The sequence below is a fragment of the Cimex lectularius genome, unplaced genomic scaffold, assembly GCF_000648675.2.
Source record: "Cimex lectularius strain Harlan isolate CLEC.00 unplaced genomic scaffold, Clec_2.1 scaffold53, whole genome shotgun sequence".
Classification (NCBI taxonomy): domain Eukaryota; kingdom Metazoa; phylum Arthropoda; class Insecta; order Hemiptera; family Cimicidae; genus Cimex; species Cimex lectularius.
Window position 1 is genome coordinate 403,469 of NW_019392659.1, and position 18,631 is coordinate 422,099.

The 18,631-nt window shown below is 36.7% G+C and overlaps 1 protein-coding gene and 1 non-coding gene across 4 annotated transcripts in view; one reads left to right on the forward strand and one right to left on the reverse strand.

Annotated features, from left to right (window-relative positions):
- LOC106669079 overlaps positions 1-18,631 on the forward strand; it is a 156,587-nt gene that overhangs the window by 78,705 nt on the left and 59,251 nt on the right. The gene's annotated exons all lie outside the window — the stretch shown is intronic.
- Trnad-guc lies at positions 7,020-7,092 on the reverse strand. The gene has a single exon. It is a non-coding gene; the product is annotated as a tRNA-Asp (tRNA).

An 18,631-nucleotide genomic window follows, 5' to 3' on the forward strand; every position in this document is an offset into this window, starting at 1 on the left:
ACGACACGTAAAAATGGCAAAATTACGCAGAAAATAAACACTTTGAGCGCTGAAGATGATCTCAATGGAGATCGAAACGTTGGCACGATAAAGAACCTGTTTTGCTGAAATCTACATCACAACAGACAGCATCTCACGATTTCCAAATAGTGATTATTGAAATGACGAATACTAGGAAGTAGTAGATTTTGTTCCCAAAATTCATCCTTCGAGCTTATTGTATTTTCTTAATTCCTTAGTTCAGTGAAATCGACCCGATCGTCTGTTAAAAAGTGCTATAATTATTTTCCCTTGGTTTTCTTTACATCGCCAGAACAGGTCAGAAATTAACAAAACTATATTGATGTGATTTAATTAGTGCGTATTTAAGAATAAAAGTACATGTAAACAAAAAACAGCTGTTAAATTCATGTCTACCATGTTGGTTACCTTCGCCCTAACGGATAGCAATGTGACTACATTTTCGACCTAACATCTAACATTGGCCCTGGCCAGCAATGTTAACTAGCCGATTCTTACAAGTCTACGTCATAATTTTTCTCGATCTAACAGGCTTAACAGAGTTAACATGGTTAACACAAAGATCGTGAATACCCCTTATGTCTCCATTGGCCGGTTGCTTTCAATTCAAAGATGATATGACTGAAAAAATCCAAGTTTCTTTGTTTTTGTAAATAAATAACTGTTGGGTTAATTGTGTTATGTTGTTTATTGTTCTGTGTACATCCACGTTAGTGATGTGTTATATGCAGCTTATTTTTAGCATCTTCAAATAGGTCCACATCCTGAATACTTCAGGTTTTTTCATAGAGTATTCTGTTAACATCAAAGATTCAACATCATACAGCACAGTTCAAAAGACGTAGCGTTTCAATAATCTTACTCTTAATCCCAAATCCAGTTTGTGGCTGCACAGTACTCTACTATTTTAATAAATGCCGTCCTTTTCTATTCTTTGTTTTGTTTCTTGAGAGGGGTTTCATAAGTCTTTCAACTGTACATTATGTTTTGGGCCTTCTCTAATGTAACACTAGCAATCTTCACGATGTTTGTAAGAAGTTAACTCGAATAGAGAAACGTCCAGCAAGATCCTGAATGCCCCCTTCTTTTCTTACCATGTTAAACGTTAATTTTTCCGCAATGCTGTAGGAAAATTAATCAACTTTTGCATTCAAAATGATATCTGTGCACTCGAAAGTACTAACGAATGACACTCATCAATTGTGCCGACGTACCTAATATTTTTCCTAAGGTCTAACAGCCTACAACTTTATAGGATGTGGGATGTACATATCTATTATCAATGACTGAAAGGACAGGTCAGAAATTAAAAAAAGAAATGCATTGGTCTGATTTAATCAATGCGTATTTACGAATAAAAATATATGTAAACCAAAAACAGCTGTTAAATTCATGGCTGCCATGTTGGTTACCTACGCCCTAACGGATGGCAATGTGACTACATTTTCGACAACACCTAACATCGGCCCTATTCTGTTAGATCGAACAATATTAACTGGCCGATTCTTACAAGTCTACGTCATCATTTTTCTCGATCTAACACGACCTAACAGAGTTAACAGGGTCAACACAAAGATCGTGAATACCGTTTATGTCTCCGTTGGGCGTTTGCTTCCAATTCGAAGATGATATAGATGGCTGTGGCTTCCACCTCCTTGCATAACCTATGAATGGGGCTCCCCACTGATACTGTGTAGATGTTTTCTCAGATGCCAGTGAGCATAAAATATTTTATCGCTTTTGTGAATTTGCCCTGTTTAAGTGTAACAGTGTTTACCAGTCTTTGTGGTGGTTATTTTAGCATATAACGTACGTATCCTGTCCAGTACGTATAGAATTTATCCACGTCTCCTTTTGCCATTTTTGGATTGAATCTGTGATGGAAAATTCTGATATTGTTTTTCTTAACCCAAGAAAAGTTTCAGGGCCTATATAATAATAATTTATATAATAATAGTTTATGCCGATCCTCCTCTGGCCTGTGTGTTTGCCTTTCGTTATCCGAAATTCCTTTGTGTCCGGTACAAAATAAATCTGATGGTATATCTGGAAATATGAATATATGAAGGTCTGTGGATTTTTTGCCTGTGTAACCTCTTTTAATATTTCCGAGGGACAATTATTTAGTAAATATATATTTCAGCTTGAAAGTCCGAGGTGTATTTCTCAAAGATAGATAATAATTTTTGCAAATCACTCTATTTTTCTCTCTTGATGCCCGAGCGCCAATTTTTCTAACGTCAGAACGCCTTTTATTTACTTCATAATATTTGAGGTGACATAAAAAGGTACTTAAGGTGGGCAGAAGTAGTAATATGTTTTCTCACAAAATAAAAACAAATAGTATGTTAGGATGTTATTTAGTGAAAAACCTTCTTAAAATTCTCGTTTTCAAATTTCAGCACCTTTTCGAGGGCGCGTCCAGGCTCATATTTACATATTCTCTGAACTCAAAACACTTTGCCATTTTGGAGATTTTAGATGCATTGCATGACTAGTATTTATGTGATTGTTTACATGTTGTTACATTTTTTAATAGTTTTGGCTATCCGGTCTTTTGAACATTTTCCAAGGCACAAACATTGATGCCGTATTTCAGCTTGAAAAACCGAGATGTATTTCCCTAACGAGTTTGATTGTTCATGTTCCGGGCTTATACAAAAAAAAAACCTGATTCGGTTCGTTCATGTGTTTTGAAGACATTTTTATACCATATCGTTGTATCTGATGTTCTTCTAAATTCTTTCTCTCCTTTGTAGTCAGTGAGACTTCTTCGGGTGTTTGTTAACAATATGTACAATATTACTGATTAATTATTTATAATAGATTTCATCTGTTATGTAATTTATCTTTGGCTGTTTGAATTTACATTTGTACCTTAATATAGAATGGAGTTTTAAGAAAATACTGTAAATATCAAGGACAGGGATGAAGATAGATTTACAAATTGAAATTTATTTGAATAATGAGAGAAATTTGGTTATTCATTCTCTAATTGCTCCTTGCATAACGTTTACATATTTATTTCCCTGCCCCGGCTAAATCCGGGGCTCCTTATGTTAATTTTAATCTGGTTAAATTCACTAGTTTTCGTGATCCGCTTGACCAATTAATATCTTTCAATTAATTAAGGTTTTTAGTTGAGATAAAAAAGCCAGTGTCACGCGGGATTCGAACCCACAATCTTTGGATAGATACGCCGCTACTCTACTACCTGAGATATCGTAACTTCTTATCTCATCCCCACCTTTTGAATTTTCCCTCCTTTTTGCCATTTTTCAAATGTGTAATCTATTTGATTTTCAGTGACAAATGAAATGGCCACGGAGAGCTTTAGTGAAGATATACTTCATTTTAACTTATTATATTCACTAGTTTTCGTGGTCCGCTTGACCAATAACATCTTTCAATTAATTATGGTTTTTAGTTGAGATAAAAAAGTCAAGTAGATTACACGACATTTGAAAAATGGCAAAAAGTAGGGAAAATTCAAAAGATGGGATTGAGATGGAAAGTTAGTGTCCGAGTTGATCGAAGTCACGATAGTTCAGGTGGTGGCGGCGTATCTAGCTGAAGGTCGTTGGTTCGAAACCCGCTCGTGACACTAACTTTTTCATTTCAACCAATACCTAACATAAAGATTAATTAATTGAAGGAAGATATTTGGTGGCTCTCTCAGATTATACATTCACGCCAGTGACACTGAATTTTTTCTCAACTCAAAACCTTAATTAATTTAATTTGGTTGTTGAGCGACCCTGTTTTGTCGCAAAAAATTAACAAAATAAATAAACAAAAACGAAAAATGGACGAAAGGAAGGGATTCCTGATGTATTAAAGTAATTGTAAAATAAAAATAATGTGTGGCGATTAGGGACCGTTAATCGATATTTATTTAGAAATCGTGAGATGCGGTCTGGTGTGATATAGGTTTCAGAAAAACACTTTCTTTATCGGGCCAACGTTTTGATCTTTATTAAGGTCATCTTCAGGGCCTGGGATTTACAAACATTGTTTACATATTACAAATACATTTTGGATGTGGAAAAAAGAATTTATACAATGCAAAATATATTTTATATATTCAATCAAAGTATTTCTACTCACTCAAAGTGTTTGTCTTCTGGGTAATTGTGCCATTCTTGCGTGTCGTGTCGAGAGTGCCAGTGAGATTTTATTATTTTGTGTTTATATATGTTGGATTTTGAAGGGGTGGGGAAGGATGTCGGTATAGAAAAGACATTTTTGTATAAGGCGTGGGCTTCTTTGAGCTGAAAGTAAATCCCAGGCCCTGAAGATGATCTCAATAAAGATCGAAACATTGGCACGATAAAGAAAATGTTTTTCTAAAACCTACATCACACCAGACCACATCTCACGATTTCTAAATAAATAAAAATAACGCGCACAAAAAAATTTACTTTACTTACTCGGGGCCTCTCTGCGACTATGCGGCTGGAGTTCGGACCAAAGTCCACCAGTTTCCGATCGTGAAAAGCCACAGTTAGTTCCCGATACGGAAAAATTACTGTTTTAGGGTTTTTTTTACACAATTTTGAATCTAACTCGACAGAAACGCGGGAGTAAACAAGCGTATGAAGAACAGACTTACCACTGTTTAAAAAGTAAGAAAAGAGACATGAGGGACAAAACGGGATTAGAGAAGAAAATAAACCAAAAGTTTTTGAAAAGCACATTTCACGCACTCTGTGGATAACAAAAGACAATGTTTCCTGGCCTTAACACCGGCCTAGTGGAACAGTTTTACCATACCAAAGTAGTCAAAAAACATAAAGACTATGTAAATAAATATATTTTTCATTATACATGTGAAAGGAAAATTAATAAAACGAATCAAACAATTAGATAAAAGCACATAAATACTAGTGGCCAACGTGCTAAAATCATATAATGAAATCATCTAAAAAAGCCAAATAATTTTGATTAAAATAATTAAGTAAATAAAATAAAACGTATTTGTTCAAAGTTTTCATTGTTTTTTGATCGTTGGAAGGCGAAAATGTACGGAGACGAAAAGGTACATTATCTAAGGCAAGGAGCAGCTGTTGCAGGGCCTTAATGTTACCGATCCATTAAGTAATGGTCCCATTAATCCATTAATTCACTTCGTTAGGAAACCGTAATATTGATAAGCTAAATGCTGTGAAACAGATGGAGGTGGTAATGTAACTGTCAGATAACAGAGTAATATGAAATTAAATTAGCTCTGAATGGAATATAATTTTTTTGTGGATAAATTTGTTGTTAAATAAAAGCGGTATTATTTTCATAAATTATATCGAATTAGTGTTTATTTTCATCTTCGGTAGGTGTGTAATGTGTATTTACCTTTACTTTTATCATCAAACAATGGCCACATTTTTGTTTGGTTTGTTTCGAAAAATAAACAAAAATAAACGGACAATGACGAGAGGGAATTAACTAGGAGGAATATTTTATTTTAATGCTTGCCCTTCCGGGATGTTAAGGGTATTTACGATCTTTGTGTTAACCCTGTTAACTCTGTTAAGTCCTGTTAGATCGAAAAAAATAATGACGTAGACTTATAAAAATCCGCTAGTTAACATTGGACGATGCCACGATAGCCAGGGACTATGTTCGATGTTAGATCGAAAATGTAGTAACATTGATATCCGTTAGGGCGTAGGTAACCAACATGGCAGTCATGAATTTAACAGCTGTTTTTGATGACATGTAGTTTTATTCTTAAATTCGCGTTAAGTACACCAGACCAATACATTTATTTTGTTAATTTCTGACTTGTCCTTATACTCTCATTCATAATAGATACATCCCATATCCTATAAAGTTGTAGGCTGTTAGAACTTAGGATACAGGTTAGGTATGTCGGCACGAATAGAAGTGTGTCATTTGTTAATAATTTTCGAGTGCATATATAGATAACATTTTGAAAAAGAGTACTTTAATTTTATTTTTTATTAACTTCTGGCATCTTGCAATTTAACCCAAATGAAAACCAAAACAAACAACAAGAAACCTTCAAGGACTGTTATAGTTTTATTTTTGGTTCTACCAATCGCCACGCCCAGCATTGCGGAAAATTAACGTTTAACATGGTAAGAAAAGAAAGGGGCGTTCACGATCTTTCAGGACATTTCTCTTTTCTGGTTAACAGGAGTTAACATCTTACAAACATCGTGAATACCCTTTGTATATTATCGGCAGACTACAGTAGCAGAGATCAAGCTAACGTAATGGCCAAGAAGAAAATTTCCTTTGGTGGAAAAGCCAATGCAGGCTGGTATTCCTGGGAGAGAAAAAGTCAAATGGTACAACCGGAAGCCCTTTCAAAGTTTTGGTTTCTGGTAAAAGGCTTCAAGCTCACAATGATGGAGATTGGTCGCGGTTCTCAAGGGCAAAAAAACTGACCCCTTTTAACCTTTATAGCACAATACAAGGATATGAGACGGTCGGATCTGAAAATATTTGGCTTGGTATTGATGTCAATTAGAAAAATTTTGCGGATCAGTCAATGAACTGTATGCTGCCAAAAAATATATCTACATTAAAGAAAAGTAACTAGAGTGATATAATATACCGTGTTGGAAAAATAATAATAAACAATTCATTATTTTTCGTGGTCCGCCTGACCAACTAATATCATTTAATTAATTAAGATTTTAATTTGAGATAAAAAAGTCAGTGTCACGAGCGGGATTCGAACCCACGACCTCTGGCTGGATACGCCGCTACTCTACCAATTGAGCTAGCGTCACTTTGTTCCCCCGGGCACCAACTTCCCATCTCAACCACACCTTTTGAATTTTCCCTCCTTTTTGCCATTTTTCAAATGTCGTGTAATCTATTTGATTTTTGGCGACAAGTGAAATGGCCACGGAGAGCTTTAGTGAAGTATACTTCATTTTAATTCATTAAATTCACTATTTTTAGTGGTCCGCTTGACCAATTGATATCATTTAATTAATTAAGGTTTTAAGTTGAGATAAAAAAGTCAGTGTCACGAGCGGGATTCGAACCCACGACCTCTGGCTTGACACGCCGCTACTCTACCACTTGAGCCATCGTGCCTTCGATCCCCCCAGGCACCAACTTCCCATCTCTTTTGAATTGAGAATTTTTAAGAAGAAAAAGAAAGAGTTGCATACAAGTTTAATCATCCTAAGTTTTAATATTACCATCGTACTCTAGTTTTAATTTGACTTTGTGCTTTTTTTTTCAGAGAGAAAGTAAAAATCAGTTGATCAATTATTTAATTTCCCTAAAACTTGAGGGATTGTGAAGAGGTTTAAGTTAGGTAAATAAGGTATACTCTCTCTCCTGGGACGAATACATCAAGGCGTTTTCAAATTCGTGAGTCTGCCTGTCGGACTGGGAAATGTCCACGTCTGTCAAGAGACGTGTGTTCGTGCATATGCGCACCGCTTTGTTTCGCTCTTTTAGCATTGTACACATGACACTGAATATTGGATAAACCGTAAATCCCGGGAAGTTTAACTGTCACACGGAAATGTGAGCAATCCACCAAACAATTTTAAACAGAATGAAATAATATTTAAAATTTAAACAAATTACACAAATTTTAATTATTTCTCAAAAGCCAAGTATTATTTCAAGTATTTATTAAGTATTATTTAGTAAGTAATATTTTTAAATTAAATTTTCATTTTTCCTCTTATGTTTAGACAATTTTATTATTTTAATTCCTTAAATTCACTAATTTCGTGGTCCGCTTGACCAATTAATACCATTCAATTAATTAAGGTTTTTAGTTGAGATAAAAAAGTCAAGTAGATTACACGACATTTGAAAAATGGCAAAAAGGAGGGATAATTCAAAAGGTTCGGTTAAGATGGGAAGTTAGTGTCCGAGTGGATCGAGGTCACGATAGCTCAATTGGTAGAGCAGCGGCGTATCAATCCAAAGATCGTGGGTTCGAATCCCGATCGTGCCATTGATTTTTTTATCTCAACTAAAAACCTTAATTAATTATAATTTATTATTTTAATTTTTTCATTGTAATTATTCGGAATATGAACAATTAATACATCAAAATCATTCTTATTTTGTATCTTTTACTTTTTTACAAATAAAGTTCTGATTTAGTAATAACTGCTTGTTTATTGACTCATTCGTCTAGATTAAGAACGATGAGTGGTGTTTAGTGACGGTTAATTTTTTTATTACTAACTGCATTAATAAAATATACATCTCGTAATTTGAGATTATTTACGTATTTACATTATACACTTTATTGTCTTGAGGGGCCAACCATTGTTGGTCAACCAGTTTTGTGCATGAGTCCTTGATGAGGAGGTCCCGAGGACATCTCCGCTTTAATCTGCCGACAGGATTGTAGGGATGGATTATGTTGGACATGAACTGGCCTAGTGGGTTCGGGTGAATGTAGAGTTTGTCGAGGAACTGAGTGAATTTGGACGAGATTAATTTATTTACAAGGAGCATTTTGAGGTCATTGTGGAGGGTGGCGTTGGAGACATAGTAAAGAGCATTAATTATAATTCTAAGGACTTTGGATTGGAAGGATTGAATTTGTTGGATGTTAGTATGTTTAGCGGTACCCATAGTTCTAGTCCGTATGTCCAAATCGGTTTCAGTAGTGTTCTGTACAGTGTTAAATTTTTTGTCTAAAAATTAGATTTGTGTCCGAGTAGTTTGTAGGGTAGTCCGTGTTACGGTTTCTCGACGGACCGTTGGCAATTCACCCGGTTGCCGGGTACCTGGGGCTCAGTGGAGATTTTTTCCCGTGGCCGCTTCGTCTCCAAAAGGGGAATAATCGTGCGCCACACTGTTTTTATTTCATTTTCTTCCTTTAGGAAAACAGTGAAACCCTCGGGGTGAAATAACAAAATAACAAATAAAAAATATATATATAAAAAAACACAACAAGAAAATAAAATATTAATGTCCTCTGTATTAAGAATAAGTTGTAAAACAAAACAAAATAAATAAAACAAGTCTCTTCAGAATTAAAACCAAAAAACTGCCAGAAACCAATCTTATAACTTAAAAGCTCGAACCTCGTGTACGTCCTTTTTCTCGTCGTTCCAGAACGGTTCTCCCCTCGCACACGCGAACCCTCCACTTCACGACGATGAGAAAAGTCCCAAAAATAATAAATTATACACTGTCACGTTTTACTTTTTTGCCTCGCTCGTCCACACCGACCAGTCTCAGCTCGAGGCCTTCTTGTCCACTGCCGTCGGACCCCACTCCTCGCCAGCGTCCCCGCTTCCTTCGTCTTCCAAATGCCGCCCGCGCGTCTTCGGCCTCTTATCTGGCAATCTTATCGAGGGCACCCTCGCCTCTGCCTGAGTCTGGTCACCCCAGTGCAAAAAAAAATTTTTTTTTCCTCTCGTGTTCACTTGTAACATTTCCACTCCTTCCTCCCAAAAAAAAAGGTTAACCCTTTTTTTTTCCCCCCTCATGGAGTCTTGACTTCCGGGGTGGGGCTTTAGGTCCTTCACATGCCATTGGCCTAAGCTCCGGCCTTCTTCGTTCTCCAACTCATAGACCAAGGGAGACAGTTTTCTCTTAATCTTAGCTTTAGAGAAGCGGGGAGTCAACTTACTGGCGGCATCTGATTGGACATAATTGTGACACCATACCTCCTGTCCCTCGACGTACTCAACCTGACGTCTCCTCATATTATAGACCCTTCTAGATCTCTCGTACGCCCGATCAAGTCGAACCTGTACCTCTCGGAAGAGTGTCGGCACCTGTTGTAATCTCCCTTGGTGAGCCGTCCGATCTACCTCCAGGGTGCCGTCGTGACTTCCCGTTTTTTCTCCTAGATAGTCTCCACCCGAACGGGCGAGTTCTTGCCCATAATTTAAATATGCTGGTGTGTACCCGGTTGCTTCGTGTACTGCAGTGTTTACAGCAAACGACAGTTTCGAGAGTTCCTTGTTCCAGTGCCTCTGATTGTCTCGAATGTAAGACGCCATCATCGTCTTTATCACTCGGTTTACTCGTTCCGTCGGGTTAGCCTGCGGGTGGTATAGCGCCCTGTACCATATCTTCACTCCGTACTCCGACATTTTGGTAGTAAACTCTCGTCCACGATACTGAACCCCGTTATTGCAGATGACTACCCGTGGCACCCCAAAGGCGAGGAACACGTTTTCTTCAATATGGTCTGCCACATTTTTCGATGTTGCCTTCCTGAGTGGGGTGAGCACACATTTTCCTCTCGTGCTCACTTGTAACATCCGACTCGTGTATTCAGTTCCTGTCTTTTTATTTGGATGTGCTGTTTCAACGTCAGTCGTGAGTCAAAATAGAGCCCAAGGTATCGTACGCAGTCAGCTTTGGGAATAGGGATGTTGTTGAGGTGCACTATGTGAGGATTTTTGCTTCAGAGTGTAAATGTCATATGGGTGTTTTTATTCTTCATATTTTGCTCCATTCTGCAATCCGCTACGTGTGATTGGAGCTCCTCCGAAGCTTTTTCAGGATTGGACAGAAGGACGGCTGTGTTGTCGGCGAAGGATGCAAGGAGAATAGAAGCTGGATGGGATGTCTGATGTGTGGAGGAGGTGCAAGAGTGGTCCGAGCATACTACCCTGTGGTATTCCCAGTACTACAAGTTTGTACTACAAATACATCTTACGTGTATTTGTATAATTTAAGCAATGTTTATAAATCCCAAGCTCTGAAGATGATCTCAATGAAGTTGAAACGTTGGCACGATAAAGAAAATGTTTTTTCTAAACCTATATCACACCAGACCGCATCTCACGATCTCTAAATAATCATTACCAGGAAATGAGGAATGCCACCTGATATGAGAATCGTGCTTGACCACAGCAGCGAGTATCTGGTTACACGGTATCGATTTTAAGTGCGAACAGGGCTGTTTTACGCTGAACGTGTAATGTGAGAGGGCCGATGGAGGAATATTGATTGCCCCTTCTACCTTTAATTATGTTAGTTATATAATAATAAGAAGACGAAAAATAAATTTATTCTGAGACTCGTGTCCCCTAAGAACAATATACATGAAATAAATAAATGAAGTGCCTTCTATGAAATAAAAAATAAAATTAAATAAAAATCATGTCACAATGTACACAAATAAGGCAAGCCATAAAAAAAATTACAAGAATATTAAACAAAAATATCAAATATTGTCGTAAAATATCTATTTGGAGAGAGAGGAGGTGATTATACTGGTGGGATTTAAAGGAGGAAAAGGAGGCGGCGTGACGAATAGAAAGGGGATGTGAGTTCCAGAATTTAGGGGCTGTATGGGTTGTATGTTGTGGAAGGGTAAGATCAATTGGGGATGAGCGGGTATTACGACTGTGATGTGAGGAGTTGAATTGGAGGGATTGGGTGTAAGGAGGGCGACGAGTGTGGAGGGACTGGAAAAGAACGCAACCTAGGAAATACTGTGCACGGAAGGAGGGGTAGAACCGGGAAAGTTTGGAATACAACCCCGACCCCCTTGACCCCCGTGCCGAACACGAATCATACACAAAAAAATCATAATAAACTTCAATCGCGCGTTCCCCCCTCCAATGGCAATAATAAGTGTCAGGGTGATAAGGAATATCGAGTACTCCACCACCCTGAATGGAATGGTATATAAAAAAGAAAGAATGTATTTAAGAGTGGCTGCAATCGTTGAGAATTGACCAAGCTGTTGACAGCATCGTATCCCAAGTGGGGGGGGGGTCTAGAGTCGGATTGCGCTGGGATCTGAAATGACCTAACTTTGATTACCATTGGAGTTAAACCGCGGTTACTGGACCGATAAGACACAGGACCGACCTTGTGAGTTTTTATGTAAGCTATAGGTTGAAATAAAAAGCCAGTGTAACGAGCGGGATTCGAACCCACGACCTTCGGCTAAGTGCTAAATACGGCGCTACCCTACCACTTGAGCTATCGTGACTTCGAACCACTCGGACATCAATTTCCCATCTCAACCCTCCTTTCGATTTCCCCCCCATTTTTCAAATGTCATGTAATCAGGATTCGATTCTCGTCGAGAAAAGAAATGGCCACGGAGTGCTTCAATGGACATATACTTAATTTTACTTATTAAATCCATTAGATTTCGTGGTCCGATTGACCAATACCGTTCTGGAGACTCTAATTAGTACTAATAGAATGGAAAATTCTGACGTGTTGTAACTCTCGCCAAAGAGCCAAATTTTCAAATACTTGAAAATACCCATCATATTTGCTGCTCATCTTTTTAGTTCTACAGTGTTTGTTGGGATAACGAAATTATTCCTCCAGGAAGCCTCCTGAACAGATCTATATCTGGTTGGCAAAATATGAAGTAGAGGAGCTGCTACCGGTGGTAGTTTATTTTGCAAATTATAATAAACACGTCCTTTATGTTTGCCACCGTTCAATATCAACTCAGGGTTCAGAAAACCAATTGATGCGTTTCCTATTTTAGATTTTCATTTGGGATTAACAACGACCAAAGTTGAATGTGTATTTCGGTAGGAAGTTTGAGTACTCTGGTTTAAATCCTCGAGGGAGTTGAGCTTTTAATTGTTAGGGTAAACAAGGTGATTTAGGATTATCCTCTTAAGCGACAGAAAACGGTGGGATACGAGGTAACAGCAAATGCGGCGGCTTTGAATAATAAGTTGCCCACTTAGGGTGGAAAACAAGTGGAGGGGTCAAATTGATTCCGCATCCGTTGAACTGGTGGTAAAGTGCAAAAGTGTAGCTGTTCCTAATACGCAGATGTTTTCGCAATATTTACACTGACTTGTGCAGAAACGACCAAACATGAGAAAAATCAACAAAACCGATCAACGGTCGAATAGGTTCATCGATTCAGTTAACCGCTCAAACTCATAAAATTCTATTTTAAAACCACTATAAAACAATTAATGCAATGGAACAAGAAAATCCAGTGAAAACTGACACATTTTGAAATGGTACAATATCTCCCAAAAGATCAAGAAATATCCCTGTCGAGTGACAGTGCTTTTTTTCGGCTTTTTAGTTTTAACCTTGCTAAATGTAATCAACGTAAGAGCCACAGGCAATGTTACTTGTCATTTAAAATGTAGCTAATCTTAAAGGTTTATTGTAAATATTATATCAATTCTGCAATACAAGACCAAAAACCTACACTCATATTATTAAAAGTCTATGTTTTCTTAAAAATTTACTAGACTTAGGAGCTGGCACATGCTACTTCAATGCAGTAAAATGTTCAATACTAAATAAAATTATTCATTGTTTTTCACATACCGAGAAGACCATTGTATAAAAGAAGATATAGCCCGGAGTAAATGAAAACAGATGAGTGTTGGAAAAGGTTCCCATGACTTGCTCGGCCGCCCGTGTTCTTCGGAGGGTGAAAGAAGAAACTCCCCCGCTCTCGGAGGTTATAAATTCCAGGTTCTCTTTTATTAGGAAGGGGCCGGAAAAACGTTGGTAAACCCCCCGAGAAAAATTGATGTAAAAACTTAGTTTACCCTCATTGGGAACAGTAATGGCTATTCACGAGCCTTAACTGGGAACAGGTGGCCGATTTTTCTTCGGAGGTTTTTTCCCTATTATTTCAAGATGACAAAATAACCGATTTCACTCGATGTTTCATTAACACTTTTTATCTTTCATTACAAATCAAAATATATCTCTGTAATGTCGGAATTTTCCCCCATTTGTATCTGTCCAATATTATTTAGAGATAGTGAGGTGCGGTCTGGTGTGGCAACATTTTAGAACAATATTTTCTTTATCGTGCAACGTTTCGATCTTTATTGAGATCATCTTCAGGGCCTGGGTTTTTAAACTTTGTTTAAATTTTACAAATACATGTAAGATGTAAAAAAATGAATTTAAAGAATACAAGAAAATTGTAGATAAAAAAATGAATTTATACAATGCGAGAATATTTTAGATTTAAAAAAGAATGAATTTATACAATGCTAGAAAAATTTAGATTCAATCAAAGTATTTGTACTCACTCAAAGTGTTGTCATTCTTGTGTGTCCTGTTGAGAGTGCCAGTGAGAAATTGCTGTTTTATGTTTATATACGTTGGATTTTGAAAGGGGGAGGAAGGAAAGGAACATCACACAAACCATACGATATAACATATAAAACAATCATCCCATTCCACACATTTCTACATAGTTTAATTATTCAGCAATTAAGCTATCCTTTCTCAAATTATCCCTGTCTATATAATCCTGAAAAATAATCAGGCCGAACCATTACCCATTCTTTCCCATTGTCGGCTCCTTTTACCTCAAAAAAGCCTACTCCTCATATAAAAATGTCTTTCTATCCCAACTTCATCCCACCCATTCAAAATCCAACGTATATATACCTAAAACATCAACATCTCACTGGCACTTTCAACACAAGGCTCTAACCACTCTTGGTGACTTTGATCCCGGTAAAAAGTTAAATTTTAATTTAAGCATAGTTACTAAAATTGCTTGGATTTAATACAAACAACACTTGATAATTTCAAACTGGGTAATTCGTATTTCTTGATAATCCATCTTCTTCCTCAGCAGGCCACCTTGGTAAACCGAAAAAATGTATGTATTTTGGTACAGTCGGTAATACGAAATATTTTTCGTAACATAAGGGGTATTCACGATGTTTGTAAGATATTAACTCGTGTTAACTCGAATAGGGAAATGTCCAGTAAGATCGTGAACGCCCCCTTCTTTTCTTAGCATGTTAAACGTCAATTTTTCCGCAATGCTGCGCGTGGCGATTGGTAGAACGAAAAATAAAGCTATAACAGGCCTTGAAGGCTTGTTGGTGTTTGTTTTGGTTTTCTTTTGTGTTAAATTGTAAGATGCCAAAGGTTGATACAAAAGAAAAATTAATCAACTCTTTTATTCAAAATGCTATCTCTGCACTCGAAAAGTTATAACAAATGACACGCTTCAATTCGTGCCGACATACCTAACTTGTATCCTAAGGTCTAACAGCCTACGACTTCATAGGATATGGGATGTATCTATTATGAATGAGAGTGTAAGGATAGGTCAGAAATTAACAAAATAAATGTATTGGTCTGATTTAATTAATGCGTTTTTAAGAATAAAAATAGGTGTAAACAAAAAAACAGTTGTTAAATGCATGGCGGCCTCACGGATAGCAATGTGACTATATTTTAGGCCTAACACATAACATTGGATCTGGCCTGTTAGATCGAGCAATGTTAACGAGCCGATTCTTAAAAGTGTACGTCATCATTTTTCTCGAACTAACAGGACGTAACAGACTGAACAGAGTTAACACGAAGATCGTGAATACCGCTTGCATTTTGAATAAAAGAATTGATTAATTTTCCTTTTTTGTTCAATTCTGGCATCTTACAATTTAACACTGTACAATACCAAATCAAAAAACAACAAGCCTTCACGGACTGTTATAGCTTTAGCTTTATTGTTGGTTCTACCAATCGCCACGCGCAGCAATGTTAACTAGCCCATTCTTACAAGTCTATGTCATCATTTTTCTCAATCTAACAGAAACTAACAGACTTAACAGAGTTCACGCAAAGATCCAGATTGAGAAAAACCTTGCCACATCCCATCCTTATAATTTGCACTTTTTCTTTGTTTTATTCCTTTAAATGTCCACATACTGTCTACTTCCTTACAGCCGAATGTTTCTTCGAATTTTCTCTAGTTTGTTATGCTCCGAGGTCAGTGTTTTGTCAATGTGTTCTCATCACTAGTCACATTGGAAAATAATTTTAACAAAGAAAGCCAGGCTACATGAAACAAAACCCGCTTCAAAATCTTTTTAATAACGCATAAAAATGTTCAATTTTACATTTGATCTATTTCCGCTTATTTTTAGTATGTTTTATTCATGCACAAATTAAGTAATACATATATTAGATTTCGTAGTCCGATTGTCCAAATAACTTCTTTCAAATAATTAATGTTTATGTAAGGTATTGGTTGAAATAAAAAAGCCAGTGTCACGAGCGGGATTCGAACCCACGACCTTCAGCTAAATACGCCACGTCTCTACCACTTGACTGCTATCGTGACTTAGATATAATCGGACACCAACTTTTCATCTCAACCCACCTTTCGAATTTTTCCTCCTTTTTGCATTTTTCAAATGTCGTGTAATCAGGCATATTTAGTCGAAAGTTCGAATCCCGTTCGTGACACTGGCTTTTTATTCCAACCAATACCTTACATAAAGATTACTTAATTTACGTAATAACTTGGAAAAAGGCACATCAAAATTTAACAATTTCTTTCTTTCCTCTTGATAATTGAAATTATTTTTTTGGTCCCTTGGGTTTTGAATTATTAATAACCGACTGCATTATGCGAAGCCAGTTCACTAAAAATAAATGAATACTCACATTACGATTTTGGGTGTAAAAAAAGAAAAAGGCGTACGTTCATCAACTGGATATCGTTCGCTCTCCAAAATTGTTTATTTTAAGATTATAAGATCCTCAGAAAAGGTTGGTCTCTACTGGCGTTTTTACCTTTTCGGGGACATGTGTTACCTTAATCAGGGATATGGGATGTGAAGTCTCTTTCCACCCCGGCCCTTCGTCCCTATCCATCTACGAGATCTAATCCATACCCATGGGACATTCTCCCACTTGATAGGAAAGACATTTCACAAGATCAGGCCCGCTCGTTTTATTTTCACGAGTTTTCGAGGTTTCGTTTTCATGGCGTACTGTTCGCTGTACACAGCCTATACGCAATATTTCATATTTTTTATAATGACAGATACACTAAACTCTCGAGATTTTATATCAATAAATGAAGTAAGTACGTTTTTATGGCTTGGATAAAATCTATTTCATCCTCTGGTATGCTTACGAATGCATGAATCGTTAACGTCTTTCGAATTTTCAGGTAGGTTAACAAAGCTGAAATTGTTTTGGATCCTATTTAAAGTAAATTCGCCACGGGGGAAAAGAAACTCATTTAAAATTCAAGGAAGCCTCGTCGGAATAAATTAGTTCACACATTCTATGGTTCAGAACTTTTTAGTTAACCGCTCTTGAAGTAATTACTTATCGATCCTGGCTTTTATTACCACTTAACATACAGTGCAAAAATACAAGTATTAAACTGATTACTGTAGTGCAACTTTTAACTGGCTTCCTCATGTCCGAATATACACTGATGGACGCAAAGTTAACGCACCAACCTTAAATTTTAATGTATTTATTCATACAATAATTTTCATGACAAAAATAGGTTTGGCTGTAAAAATAAGGCATTTAAAAATAAAATATATATTAACTAATTCTAAAAAAATAATTAAGTAAAGAACAAACAAAATGTAAAAAACTTTTTGTCCCCTTTAACACAGAATATTTCCACCTCTCGCACAAATCACGTCCATTAAAAGCATTTCCATTCCTTGGAAAAGATTTCTGGAAAAATTCTGAGGAATTCTTTCCCATTCATCAAGAACAGCCGTTTCCAACTCATCTAGGTTGTTTGGACTGGGTTTCGACGTCATACTTGTCGTTTCAAGCACTCAATTCCAACTTCATTCAGGTAGTCATCAGCATACTTGGTCTATGGGGCCTGGCATTATCCAGAATGTCTCACCGATGTGGGAGCAAATGGCACCGTATGTCTTCGAATATACTGGGTGTCTTCTCCTTCTGACTAAACTCAGGGAATCGATTCTAATCTTCGTTTGGAGCAAAAAATGCTAAGGAGAAAATTTTCGGAAAGTTATTTTGAAGATATTCGTCAATTTAGGTTTTTTCAACTTTTCACTACCTTACCACATAAAAACGCTTACAACTTCCAAAATGTTGAGACTACAACCAATCCAATTACACCATTTGAAAGAACGCTAAATTTTCTGTAAGATACTTCTATTTGCAATAATCTGAATGAGATAAAATCTTAGCCAATATTAGTTGGAACATGTCAAAATTACAAAATTTAAAATTTTGGTCATGATTGCACGTTCTACTGAGGTTACAAAACAGTACCTACAACTTGTCAAATTTTACAAAAAATTCTTCATCTGATATGCTTCAATCAAATTCCAGTTAAATGTGGTTTCATTTAAACAGTAATTGCAGTAAGACCTATTTGTAGGATTAAACAACTAGACTAGGCTAATATTAACCAACGAATAAACCTTAAATTTTTATAAAAAGCAACCTATTAAGGGAAGACAAATTAATTTTTTACACTTGATGGTGTTTTCAAAAAATATTCTTCGGACAAAGTTTTTTTTATTATTATTTTCGTTTTATTTGAAATTATAACTGTAGAATAAACAAAAAAGAAGTAAAATACAATCTTCAATGAAGGTTTTGGTTGAGATAAAAATGTCAGTGTCATGAGCGGGATTCGAACCCACGATCTTCGGTTAAATACGGCGCTACTCTACCACTTGAGCTATCGTGACTTCGATTCTCTCGGACACCAACTCTCCATCTCAACCTACAACCGTTCGAATTTTCCCTTTTTTCAAATGTCGTGTAATCAGGATTGGATTATCAGCGCTTAAAGCCAGAAACGCACTTACCCGATGCTACCCGACACAAATCCAATCTCCGATTTTCCATAAGGTTGCATTACCCCCGTGCACATCTACCCGATGCTATGCCACGCTAACCTACC